We start from the raw sequence: 14,205 nt of genomic DNA on the forward strand, positions 1-14,205 counted from the left end.
TTTATGATATGTTTTAAATTTTTTGTAAAAAATCTATGCTTGAATGCACTTAGAAAATATTAGGGTGTTACAGAATTTGGGTCGGATATTTTAGGGTATTGTTCCTGGGTAAGAAACAAATCCAAATATCATATTTAAATTGACCGGAAGTCCTTAGTTACTCGCACAGTCGCAATTTTTTTTCGCTTATTCATTGTTTTCTAAAAAGTGGTGAGAGATACGAAATTAAAACTTTGCCAAAACATTTATGACAACTAGACAAAGCTACAAACAAATTTTGAATATTTTTAAAATTCACAAAACAAAATGGCGGCTATTAAGAATTTTGTTTCTTAAATAACTAAAAACCGTTGAATTTACAAACACTTTACAATGATAACGTTTTTAAGAAAATTTAATTACAAATCGATTGACACCTTAATCTTTAAGGTTGAATGAATATTAACTGAGATATGGCAGCTTTAGTAATACGTGACCGCTGGAGGTTAAACGTAGTGCATGCCGAGGCATGCGGTCTAAGTCTACCACAACAATGCAACAGTCTCCATCTGCTTTGCTTATTTTTATATGATTTTACAAGATTTTTTTAAAGATTATTTCAAACAATAATAAAATCTATATATTAATTTGAAACTGTTTTTCTTTGTCACAGCTATTTTGAGAGAACGGCTGGGCGTAGAAACTCGGTAGAGGTGTCTAAAGAAAGGTCTTGGTCTGTAGATGAGCCATCAAAAGAGAAACATGGTGAATTCCCTTGGGGCTCTGTCCCCGTGGCCTTTAAATTCCCATCCCATGTTATTCTTATGGAGGAAAATGGGGTTTTTGTCACAGCTAATTTGAGAGAACGGCTGGGCGTAGAATCTTGGTAGGGGTCTCTAAAGAAAGGTCTTGGTCTGTAGATGAGCCATCAAAAGAGGAAAGAGGTAAATTCCCTTGGAGCTCTGCCCCAGAAGCCTTTAAAGTTGCCTCTTCAGATTTGTTTACATTACGACCATATGCATAACTCTACACTGCTTTTTAATGCAACAGCTGTTAATATTTAAATTGTGATTTATTGAAATTGTCAAAATGAAGTACAGTATTTGCAATGGATTTTTCTGATTTTAAAATTGATTTTCTTCTGCATCGTGTAATGTTTTGCATTATAATGGTTCTATTACCAAATCAGTGGAAAATCCTAATATCACATAGTAACTTTTAAAATTATTTTTTATGGAGTTAACTTATATCTATTGTATGGGTTGGTTTCTGCATTTTTTACCACTTCTTGGAGATTGTACGTAGGTGATATTCTTTCGCATATTGCATCTGTAGACGAAATTTGGGTTGGTGTAATTATTACAATGGAAAAGAGCGAGAAATCCTGGACAACTTGATACAGGCTAAAAATAAAACTGAATAAAACTGAACTGAACACTGTGCTACATTTCTTGATCAATCATTGAAATAAGCGATTTGCAAACAATGGAAACATAGAAAAAGTCATAGAACACAACCAAAGTAGAAGAAATAGAAATAATGTTTTTTTTTTTACCCTAAAAACACTAAAAAAACAAGATCAGCTTTTTGAAAAAAGATAAGATATTTACAAAAGATTTTGATTATATCCAACTGTTGTGTAGAACGTGAGTATTTCCATAATCTTTGAGTCGCCTGTAATGCTTCGCAATTGCTCGAATTCGAGCAACAGGTACACTAGTATTATATAACCCAAAAAGTGTGCTTTTTTATTAATTATCAATCATTAGGATGGCTTAAAAATTGCTCACCTTTTTACTGTCTTTAAAACTCACAGTCAAAACCTTTTAAATAAGCTGTGGTGAAAGTCAACATACTTGTTTACAAACTAATCAGCTGATTGTATTGTTGTCTGAAAATGTTATTTTGTTTATTCAATGTGGTCAGTTCCTCTAACTTTTTACACTCACTTTTAAAGTTTACTCTCACTGTAAAAGGTGGTACAAAAAAAATTAGGCCTACCTATAAACTTTCTACCCCAAAATACCTTTTTACTGGACTAAAGAGGCTTTTGTTTTTAAGAGGAATTAGTACCCACCCGTCCCGTTTGAATCTTGAAACAATTAAAGTAAATTTTTCAGTAGTTGTATTCATTTTGCTTTTTCTCTTCTTATTCTTTATTAAAGTTTATTTTTGCTCCGAGAATACTGAAGTTCTATAGTTATACAAATAAATATCTTAAACTGCAACTGATGTAATCTTTACATTTCAAACACAAGGTTTGTTCTGTTAATTGATCTTCCATTTATTGACCAGATTCACCAATGTATAAATGGTTAAGAACAGAAAATGAATTTTGTGTTTGCAAACAATTAAAGGACCCATTGAGTCTGCAACATTTGATGGTTTATTCTTGTTCACACATGAAATCTTTGTATATAGTTTATTATTGAGTTTATTTATTTAATAATTTATAGTAAATAAATTTTATTGAGTTGTTTAATTTGATTAATTTTATTTGGCCGTGTGTATGTCAAAGCTTTTACTCTATACAAACTATTTTAAAGTATTAAAAGTATTAAAGTATCAAGAAAACAATCCATTTTCAATCTAAAGAAAGTTGGTAAAAATGTTTTGTAAAAAAATGATAGTCTAATTAAGTCAAGAATAGAATGTGCTGATGTAATTATACTTTATTTCTTATGAACTATCTATTAAGCCAAGCCAAACTAATAGAGAACTTATTGTACACTATCTCGTCTTTTGTCAGCATTACCATCACTGTATGAAATACTTAGAGGAGAAATAGAAGTTCAACAGTAGCATAGTCCATGACAGGTTAATTTAACTACTGAATGTCTTCTTTGAGTAAAAACTGTCAAATTTCAGTCCATAGTCTGCTTTAATATTCAAGCCAATCCAGAATAAAATCCAGAATCCTTTGATACATTTTTTGTGAGATTTAAGCTTGGTAAAGGATCCCAACCCTAATTTTACCCTAATCAATTTACTGATACTTTTCCTTTTTTTTGTAAATTTCAAATACAGTATTTTCTATTCCAGTGGACATCAAGCTTCACATCTTGGGGACCTATTTTTGATATGGTTGAGAGTTGAGTCAATCGTCAACACTCATCTCAACCAACAACAGGATTTGGTATTTTTGAAATCCAACAGTTGAGAAGTGAGTTGGTATTCACTAGTTGAGTATTCACTATTCATTTCAATATTTTAGCAAATTTCCCTATAGGGATAGGGAAATTCACTAATACAAAACTATTGGAAATCGAGTGACTTAACACTCAACTTAACAGTCAACCAATTCAAAAATAGGGACCCTGAACCACCACATAAAGAATTCTTCGATTAGGTTTTACAATGAATGATTAAAAAAATTCACAAAAAAATACTTTTTAGTGTTTTGTGTTATAGCTCTCCTCGATATTTTGAAATATGTAGTAGCAATAATATGATAATAAGCAATAAAAAATATTTTTATTTTATAAAATTCATATAATTATTAAATTTATCAATGATGTAACGTAGTCAATTGATGTCCACTCTTTACAGTGGATATTTAGACCATTATAACTGGGAATGCCACAACAATAGGTAGCAATTTGGATAATTCGCCTATTTGCTGGCTCATGTTGCCATCCAATTGCTACTTTGTACTGTGTAGTAAATGATGCAATTATAGAGCTAAACAGCAAAGCAGTAAATAGCTTCATTAAAATGCTATAATGTATTTATATTCAACCATAGATATAGATTTGGATTATTTAACGATATTTATTACTTAACAACGAAAAAGAGACATGGTATTTATACAAATATTATACTGTTTTCCCCAAACTAATTTTTATTTGCATAAATACTACACTTCTTACTGTTAAGTTATATTCCTGAAGACAATCGGTTAGTCCATATGAACAGTAGTTGACTACTTTTATTATAACTTTATTACATGCATTGTGTTCAGTTATCAATAAATTCTCAATCATCAATAATTGAGATGGGGACACCACCTTCACCTAGGTGCGTATTTTAACCCAAATTAAAAATTGTTGGCCTGTCCTTCGTAAGGGAATCGTGTAGTCAATTAAAACTTAATATAATTCAGAATAGCTAGTTTACACGCCTAAATACAAATTCTGGTGGTTTAATGGTAGAAATCATCTTGTAAATAAGAAATTTCACGTGACCACCTATTTCTTTTATCCTATCATAGGCCTATAGGATATGCATTTTAAATCCGATTATTTTACATTAAAACAGCAATTAATTGTCTCATTGAGTTAACTTGAAAAGCCTTGAAGTGAGATTGGTAGCCGATTCACACACACACTGGTTTTACACCTGGATCAAAAAAATCTATTTTTTGTTAATTATTATTGTTATCTACTCAAATCAAATTTATTATTGTTATCCATTGTAACGCTTTTACTGATTTGTTTTGTTTATTTTCACTTGTTTTGTTGCAACCGCTGTCCTTTTGCCATCTTGTTGCCGTTTCTATTTTTTGTTGTTATCAATTGATTCTAATTCTTTGTTTTCACTCAACATTATTGTATAACTAGCTTTAAGAAAGTCTTGTTTGTATTGCACTAATTTGTACGAAATATCAAAATGGAGCTGTCCGTTGGAATGTAAAATAAATAAATAAATAAATCACATGAGGACGTAGTCTTCCACGTCTTCCGCTGTCATGTGTACGGTACCACATTTCCCTAACGAGTGCTCAAACCGGCGTCTAACGTCCTCATGTGAACAAGGTGTAAAACCAAAGTGTGTGAATTGGCTACCAATCTCACTTCAAGGCTTTTCAAATTGACTCATTGACACAATTACTTTTTAATGTAAGATTGAGAGCAAAGCGAGCGGTATACCATACCAGTATACTATAGTATATAATATTCTAGTACAGCTCAAACTAGTCGTAGTGCATTGAATACCAGGTAAAAGTAGAGTATTTTATAGATACATAAGTCAGAAATATTTAAAGGGAAAATACTGGACATAAAAATAATTTGCAAATTAAGTTATTTTACTAAACAATAAAAATACAGGGTGGTATAATTTTATTTAATTTAAACAAACAAAAATTATGAAAAGCTGCACATTGAGAATTTATTTATTTATTTTTTTTAAGAGGTTGGTGGCCTCTTTTAACCTTGCATATGCCCGTCCACATAGACTAACCGCCCGTGCGTGGATCGTTTACAGCAAATCAAGGAGTGAGCCGGTACAGTACAAAGGTGATCTGTACTGATAGAATGTTTTCGGATCCGGTGATTTGGATAGAGTGATCAGGATCCGAACCCATGACATTGCTGACTTGGGCCCGAAGTCCGCGACGCTACCGACTGAGCCACCGACTCACTAAATAATGTATGTGGTTTAAACTGAAAGTTTTTCAGCTCTTCTTTATTGCTGCAAATAATCTCAAAGGAAAGGGTTCCTCTGAAATTTTATACAGCTACGATCAATTCAACAGCTTTCTCAGCTACTCTGCTCTGTATACATCGATAAAATTCACTTGATAGGAATCCCCAAAAAAATAATTCCTTAGGCATACTATCAGGGCATAACATCTGGCTGACCATTCAACGGGTATGTCTCGAGCAAAAATCCATAAAACTAAGTCTCTTACATCATTTGTGTAATTAAGAGGAGTGCTACCTTTTTGACATTTGTATAATTCCTATTTAAAATTTGACCTAAATCTAAGTTTTGTAAGAATGGAGGTAAGGTGAGCTGCAAAAAATCTAGAAATATGTGTATCAAGAACATGCATCAGGCATTAAGAGTCCTTGGAGGATAGCGGCCATCTTGGATTATTTCAAAAAGCTTTTAAAGGGTATTTACCATCCAAAAATATTCAGATACCAAAGTGATTGTAATTTATATATCAAGTACACTGGGAGATCAGAAATTTTGTTTCTAGTTTTGAAATTGTTTTCTAAGGGAGTCCATGGAGGCTAAGAGCAATGTTAATTTTGTTAATTTCAACCAGTCGCTGAACAGTTATTTACCATGTCAAAATATTTTTTGAGATACCAAAGTAATTGTAATTTAAATGTCTAGTTCACTGTGGGATTACAAATTCTTCTTACTATTGTAATTGTTTTATGAGTTACTAGCAGAGTACCCGTCCTTCGTACGGGGTTGGCAAATAAGTATAAAATAAGTAAGAATAAGAATAAGAATAAGAATAAGAATAAGAATATTTATTTTCTCCCAGTAATACAAGAATTACAATGATCAAAATTACAACGCACAACACAATAAAAAGAAATTGATATAATATTCTATTAAAACTAAATGTCCCACGTGTCAGACTGACTAAGAAGAAAAAAACACTGGCTTATTCACAACAATATTAATATAATAAAAAAACTTAAGAATTATACCTACATGGTTTTAATTTAATTCTCTTTTTTGTGCAATTTATTGGGAGAAAATGTAGGGCCCCCGAGGCAAAGCCTGTTTGGGGGTTCCTTCATTATAAAATAACCAAAAAAATAAATGAAAGACAGCGATCAGACAAAATAATCAGAATTGTAAATTAAAAAATTGAGATCTCTATACATAATAAGGTGCCATAATAAAAACGTAATACTATAAATGATAAAACATAATAATGTAACTAAAAAAACTAAGGTTTGAAAATATCAAACCGCGCACCGCACTCTGCCACCAGGCGGCTCGGACACAAGTGCCTTCATAGCCCATAGCATGCAATGCTTAGTCCCTGAGTGGCAGAGCTTGCCAAAGTGCGCCCTTATCTCTGTATCTACATTGATAAGCTTATCTACATTGAACCTATTTTATAATCAAAAATAAATAGTCAATTTCCTCTAAACTTAACAACCATTTTTTCAATTTAGCGGCAAAAAGGTTGCCTCTATTTACATTCTTTATGTTATTAGGTAGGAGATTAAACATTTTCGGTGCTAAAAAACTGTATGATTTGGTAAAGAATGTATTGTTTGGTCGTGGTAGTAAAAACTTTTCCGCATTCCTAAGTTTATTTCGATAGGTATTGTCATTAGGAATCATATTTCCACTTTTACTGTAAAACATCTTTAAAACTTTATAAACAAAAAGATACTTTAATGGAAGAATTCTTTTATTGATAAATAGTGGAAGAGATGATTCAAATTTGCCTTTACGTGAAATTAATCTTACTAAATGTTTTTGCTGAATGATGATTGGATTTAAGTGAGTGTGATACGCATTCCCCCAAAAGATTATTCCATATTCAATTCTGCTCTGAACCAAAGAAAAATACAGAGTACGTAACACTTGTTCACTGGTCATATCCTTAAGAAAATAAAAATACCTCAAAATACTGTTGATTTTATTTTTCAAATTAGTTATGTGTACTTTCCAATTAACTTCACTATCCAAAAGGATCCCCAGATATTTTATATTGTTTGTTTGTCTGACAATCTCACATTTATCAGTACACACATTTTGCTTACTGATACAATCAGCAGAATGATAAATGATTTCATTTGAAAAAACAATTTCTTTCCTGAGATTGAAATTTATGAATTTGGTTTTTTCAGCACTGAGCAGCATGTGGTTGGTGGAGAACCACCACTGCAGTGCCCTGAGATCTTTGGTCATTGCCAATTCTATTGCATTCCAATTGTGTCCTGTGTAGCAAAGAGCTGTGTCGTCCGCGAAAGATGTTAATCTTCCATAAAATTTTGCATTACATAAATCATTTATGTAAATTATGAACAAAATTGCCCCAAGGACTGAACCTTGGGGAACACCACTTCTCACTACTCCCATTTCACTCATAACTGAATTAATTTTTACACATTGTTGCCGATAAATTAAGTAGCTTCTGAACCAATTTTGAGCAATACCCCTTATCCCACATTTGTACAATTTATTTAATAAAATTTCATGATCAACCGTATCAAAAGCTTTCTTGATATCTAAAAATAAACCACTCACACATTCACCCTTATTCAGTCCATCATAAATATTTTGTAGAAAATTTAAAAGAGCATGTTCTGTATTTAGATTTGATCTGAAGCCAAATTGATGAATACTAAAAAAATTAGTATAACTGAGAAAATGTAAAAGCTTTTTCTTCATTAGCTTCTCAAAAATCTTAGAGAAACATGACAACAAAGATATTGGACGATAATTATTACACTGCAATTTTGATCCACTTTTGAAAATAGGTATCACAACTGCAGTCTTCAGTTTGGTGGGAAAAACACCACCTTGGAAACTAAAATTAATTAAAAATAAAAGAACATCCAAAATCTGTTCTGAAACCTCTTTTATTAAATTTGCACTAACACCATCTATTCCTGGACTTTTGTTGTTTTTCAAGCTATTAATTACAGACACAAGTTCATCACGTCTTACTTCATCTATAAAAAAAGATTTAACTTCACTTTTGCAAGGAAAAAATTGATTATACTCCAGTGAGAGGAAATAATCAGGTACAGAATTATTTAATTTCAGATTTTCAACCAAACCTATAAAAAAATCATTAAATTCATTCGATACAACTTTTGGGTCCTCAACAGTAATACTACCTATTTCTAATTGTAAATTATTTTCTTGGCTCTTTGATTGACCCGTTAGCTCATTTAAAACCCTCCAAGTTGCTTTTGAATTACCCTGACAATTTTGAAATCTTTGCTTATAGTAATTGTCTTTCAGGGCCTTTATTTCCTTTTGTAAATTATTTCTATACATGTTGTAATAGTTCCTCAACCTCTCATTATTTGGATGCTTTCGGACTTGGCTAAAAATATTATTTCTTCTCTTGATTTTTAAACAAATGTACTGACTCATCCAAGGTTTTAGAAACTTTAATTTATTATTTCTGTTACTATTTACTACTACTTTGCATCCAGATTCATAATTTAGAAAAATATTTAGAAATGAGTCAAAAGCTGCCGACACATCAGTTTGACTGTATACATTAGCCCAGTCCTCTCTACCCAGACACTGTCTGAGCAGACCAAAGTCCGTGCGGTATCTCGTGGTGGACGGAGAGGACACGGCTAGTCCACCTCCCCCCCTCCCACCATTCACCACCTGCACGTCCACTCGGCACATGGCATGGTCTGTGTGGCCGGCATGAATAACCGACGCATACACAGATATCATGTTTTTACTTGATACCCGCACATAGCAGTGGTCAATACAAGTTGCAGAAATATCCGTAACTCTTGTCGGCTCCCTTATAAGACACTCCAAACCATTAACAGCCATTAATGAGATATAACTGTCAATGGAGAAAGTTGTATTCTCTTCAATTATATTAATATTTAAATCTCCGACCCAAAATAAATTTTTACTTTTTTGTAAAACCTTATGCTTATTGAATATTTGTTTAAATTCATTTACAAAAGTATCTATTGTTTCATTTAATAATCTGTATATTGCAATTAAATGAAAAGTCATATCTGAGAAGTTAAAGGATAAAAATACTACATCAGCTGAGCTGCATTCCAAATCAATATAGTTTACATTAAACATTAACTTTTTAGTATATACTGCAACTCCACCTGATCTATATTCATCATTGCATTTTATAAACAAATCATAGTTTGGAATTTTATAAAGGTCTATTTCATCAGAGTAAATCCAAATTTCAGTTAATATTATCAGATCTGGCATTAAATTATTAACAGTTAGGTCAGTCAAAAATAAATCAAAATTTCTCCTTAAACTTCTAATATTTTGATGTAATATTGAAAACATTTCAGTCATCTGTTACATTTTAATATAAAGAAAACATATTTAAATGAAAAAAACGTAGTTACGTCTAGTTACTTATTCTATCTGCTGTATATTATTTTGTTTCATATTATAACATATATAAAAATACAAACTTTCAGGAATAAAACTAATTGGAAAAATTATTTCCGTGACAAATTCAAATTTTATAGAAGTTGCAATTATTTATCACATATAAAAAAAATTTCATTTTACTATCAGAAACAAAAATCTAGTTCGACTTACAGCTTATCCAAGTCAGCCTGACACCTAACGTGAATCACAGCCGCCGACTCTTCTTTTCGCAGGAAGATCTTGCCTCCCCTCACCCACAGGTACTTGTAGTGTTTGTCCCGCTTGACCTGCCTCGCCGCCGCGAACAGCCTCCGTCTGGCAGGTGACAGCGCCTCATTGATGTAGACTGGCTGGTCCATCGCAAGGTTTAGGTGTCTCGTAGATAGTGTGTTCTTTATCCGCCGTTTACGAAGCATTTCTTCTTTGTCAGATCGTCTGACGAACTTGACAATAATTCCGGGTGGTTTATTGTTAGGCCCCAAGTCCTTTCCCAAACGATGGCATGCATCGATCATTGTATCTGCGATATTTAGATCTAGAGCCTTTCCCACCTCCTTAACAACTCCAATGACATCTTCACCTTTCTGATAAGGGATTCCATGGATTTCAAGTGTGTTCGCCCGCGAATACTGTTCCATGTCTTCGACTTTTTGCTCTAATTCTAGTACTTTTTTATTCAAACTTTTGTTTTCCTGAATAAGTTCATTAATTAACCTTAAGCTGTTTTCAATCGTTGTCCTTTGTTCCATGTTAATTTTGATATTCTTCTCCAATTTTTCATTCAGCGCCTCATATGATTTATTAAAATTTACCTCTTGAGTTTTCTGGTTGTCAGCTATCTCAGTAATTTTTGTCATTAGATCATGTAAGGTGAGCTTACCCTCTTCAGCCTCAGCTTCAAATCTCATGCTCTTCCGGCGTGTTTCTCCGCAGGGTTGACACCTCCAGGGAATGCCATCAGCGGTGATGCACTCGACGTCGGCCTTGGCCATTTTCATGCAAGCGGCGTGAAACTCGCGTTTACAGTCACTGCAGCACACCTTTAACTGTTTCGATGTTATCGTTTTTACACAAAAACCACAGCTTGACATCTTAAAGTGAAAAATAGCTGAAATATCAATAAAAAATAGAAAAGCGAAATTAAAATCCCGCAAAATGTCTAGGAAACTCACTACTACTGGCACGCGTTTAAACGCGAATATTAGAATCGTTATCAAGATCGGAGCACTGTCACAGAACGATGCGTCTTATCTGAGCGCTGACTCATGACTCCATCTTTGAGTTTGCAATGTGAGAAGACACGGTTTGAGAAAATTTGCTTCCAAAAATTTACGGTATGCTATAGTATTACACATCTTCCATAGCCATAATGTTCTACCACTGTGCAGTACACAATAGAGAAAGATAGATTATTCAAATTCGCAAAATATCATAAATTATTCATGAAATTAAAAACATAAACATAACTGTAAACAATTCTACTTTGACATTTCTCATTGTGTATCACAGTTTTTGTTGCTGCATAGTTCAAATTAGCTGTTTCATAAATAATGAAAAAAATAATAGTGCTGCATCCTGTTGGTAAATATTAAAAATTTTCAATGCTTTTGCATATCATAGAACCAACTCTTTTAGATGAAACAGCTAGCTAAATTCTTTAATTCCCTTTAAGTATGAATACTTATAAGGTTAACATGGGGATCTGCAGAGCCACTGGGGCGGAGCCCAAAAGGATTTTTGAGATAAGAATATGCCTATATGTTAATCGGGAATGTGAGCTATCATCATGCCAAATTTCAGCCCAATCCGACCAGTACTTTTCGCGTTTACTTGTCACAAACATACATACATCCATACATCCAAACTTTCTCATTTATAATATTAGTAGGATATAGTAGGATAATGTCTAGGCCCCAAGGACTCTTAAAACAGGTTTTTTACCACATATTTAAGATTTTTAAGGTGCAGATTTTGTATGTTCTTTTGCCTGTTTTAAATTGATTTACGATACTACCCTGAATTTTAAGTTTTGTTTAGTAAAAAAATTAAAATACCAATAGGTTATCAGTTTTTGTTATTACAACTAACTTGTGTATTTTATAAATATTTCTAGTTACAGCTGGAATTAAATGCACTACCTCAAGTTTGGGCTGTAATATTTTATAAGTTTACTTAGGGTATACTTAACTATACAGCTACATTTTGCACATTACTTTAACGAAATGAATTTTTTAAATAATGACAGTTATTGACAAAGCTATCTTATACTTATCGAAATATGCCTCCCCTTAGGCGGTCATAAAATGTAACATGTTGTATATAATTTTAAAGCTTAAAATGTATAGACGTTTTTTATACTATTTGACAGTTTTTAGCAAGGCGTAAAAAGATTTTCCTAAGCAAGTTGTGACGCCTTTTTCATTTATTTTTTTTATATTTTTATTTGCTATTTAAGCCAAAGTAACAAGGTGTTATATAGATTTGGCTGTAACAAAATATAAGTTTTTTAATAGAATATTAATCCAGATTCTAAAAAGCCATTGAAAATATGAATATGTTCGCTAAAAGTTGAAATAGAATTATATTTTTTTGGAAATGTAAAGAATTTTTGAAAAATCCTAAAATGGCTGTCGCCGGTAGGAGTGAGAAATAACTTTCCAAATTGCATATTTTTATTGCAATATTTTTAATTGCACCAAACACCATGTATAACCAGCTGTATGGGCTATTAATTAACAGCTGTTTCTAAGGAATAAGTCGGCCTTAGTTACTAACAACACTACAAGATCGCGCCAATCATCCTACACTCATTTAAATTTATACTTGGCTTAAATACCTACTTTTTATACTCACCATTTCATTTCATAAAACAGTATAAAGTATAAAAAAGTAAGTATAATAAAACAAAATGGTATCACAACAAATAACGGTTCTTATTACTACAATTTTCAATTCATACATCCAATCCTCTTGGAAATAAATTAATAAATTGATAAAAATAAACTACATTCATTCACTCACCTTAATGAGTTGCAGAATCGAACCCAGACCACGAGTTTGGAAGGCCGAAGCGATGGCCACTGCACCAACCCATCCACAATTATAGCTAACACATCAACACTTACTTATTATTAAATCTTTTAAAAACTAACTACTCATACGATCACATCCCAAAATTAACAAGCATGTCCGAATAATTACTCAAAGCAAACATGGTCAAGATAGCACAATTACTTATTTTAAGCATAATCATAAGTTAATTATACCTTCCTACAACGTTAACCTACGCAACGAACCGTGGAGAATTACACTCAACCATCTACACCGTTCCACAGCCTGGGCTCACCGGTTAAAACTGAATTCTTAAAACAAAATGGACTTTTCCCTATTTTTAATGGAGTTTCAGAACGCCCATTTTACACCTACTATTACTATAGAGGTATTATTAGATTTGTCAACATTTATCCTACTATCAACTACAATCTTAGTCTACCTATTGTTTTATTTTATAAACGTACCTTTTTTCACGTTGAAAAATAATGATTTACCTACCACTTTATACTTTTTTGGAAACAACTCGTCTGTTAGTCAAGTTGTTGGATACTTAAGAAATCACGTTTTGCTATGTCTAATCGTAGGCCTATTGTTTATTTTGTTTTTTCATCCTAAGAGTAAAATTAATAAAACCACTTTTCTGATGCCCGAAAAGATGTTGATCAGTTGAATGTTAATCATCACAATACACAAAAAACAGTATAGGTATTATACGTTACAAGCCCGGTAAGTGGTGTTTTGCAAGTACGATAAATCTTACTGGGCGGGTAACGTATGATACTTTGCATCATACTACAAAGAAAAAATAGCACATTTTAAACGCATAACACAATTGTTTTAAGATATAACATAAATTATAATATTTTTATATTTCAGAAAATAAAATAGGCCGAAGCAGTTAGCTGTTTATTTCATACATTACGTTACTTTCCGTAAACACACGGCAAAGGGCAAGTTTCCAGTCTATTAATACGGATAGAAAAGTACCAGTTTCTGTGTAGTATGATGTAAATAGATTTACCATACTTCACCTTGATATAATAAAATAGAAATACACATTTTAGCGTACATGATTCATTGCATTTTTATTTGAAGAAGATTTTAAACAATAGTTATTTGTGTGTGTAACTATCCAAGCATTGAACGAAATGGGAAACACTGCAACAGCTGATCGTAGTCGTAGTATCTTATAGTGTTGCCAACTTATTTTCAAGCTTAAGCGTATTACGTGCCTAATGAAAGCATACTGTTTTGTCGTTTGGTTGGAATGCTGGAGTGCTGCAAGAAATGAGTGCGGCAAAAGTAAGTAAATGCAGCAATAAGCTACTTTGCGTGCTATATTCATTACAAGAAAGC

The sequence above is a fragment of the Macrosteles quadrilineatus genome, unplaced genomic scaffold (assembly GCF_028750875.1).
Source record: "Macrosteles quadrilineatus isolate MER2022 unplaced genomic scaffold, UCM_ALF_1.0 Scaffold_1__1_contigs__length_201487025, whole genome shotgun sequence".
Taxonomy (NCBI): Eukaryota; Metazoa; Arthropoda; class Insecta; order Hemiptera; family Cicadellidae; genus Macrosteles; species Macrosteles quadrilineatus.